We start from the raw sequence: 625 nt of genomic DNA on the forward strand, positions 1-625 counted from the left end.
GGGGAGGTCTGGGGGGGGGTTGGGGGTCTCTTGGGGGGGTCCCCAGTGAATGTGGGGAGTCCCTTGAGGGGTCCTTAGTGAGTTTGGGGGTTCCCTGATGAGTTTGGGGGTCCGTTGAGGGGTCCCCAGTGACTTTGGGGGGGTCCCCGGTGAGTTTGGGGGGTCCCCAGTGAGTTCTAGGGGTTCCTTTGGGGGCCTCCAGTGACTTTGGCGGGTCTCCGGTGATTTTGGGGATCCCTTTGGGGGTCCCCGGTGACTTTGGGGGGTCACCAGTGAGTTTGGGGGTCCCTTGGGGGGTCCCCAGTGACTTTGGGGGGTCCCCAGTGAGTTTGGGGGTCCCTTGGGGGGGTCCCCGCTGTTTTTGGGGGTCCTTTGGGGGGTCCCCAGTGACCCCCACGCGCAGCACCCGCACACCCCACACCCAGCGCTGCCGCGCCGCGCTCATCTCTTCCAGAACCCCTTTTTTTTAGGCGGGGTCTCCCCTTTCCTCAGCGACCCCTCCCCAAATAAAACCCCCCAGATTTGGGATGGGGGGGGACAGTGCGGGCAGCGCGCCGCGCGCATGCGCACACCGCGCCGCGACGCCGCCGGGCGGGCGCGCCGCTGACGTCACCGCAGCGCGCCG

Source organism: Passer montanus, unplaced genomic scaffold, assembly GCF_014805655.1.
Source record: "Passer montanus isolate IOZ18808 unplaced genomic scaffold, ASM1480565v1 scaffold1168, whole genome shotgun sequence".
NCBI lineage: Eukaryota > Metazoa > Chordata > Aves > Passeriformes > Passeridae > Passer > Passer montanus.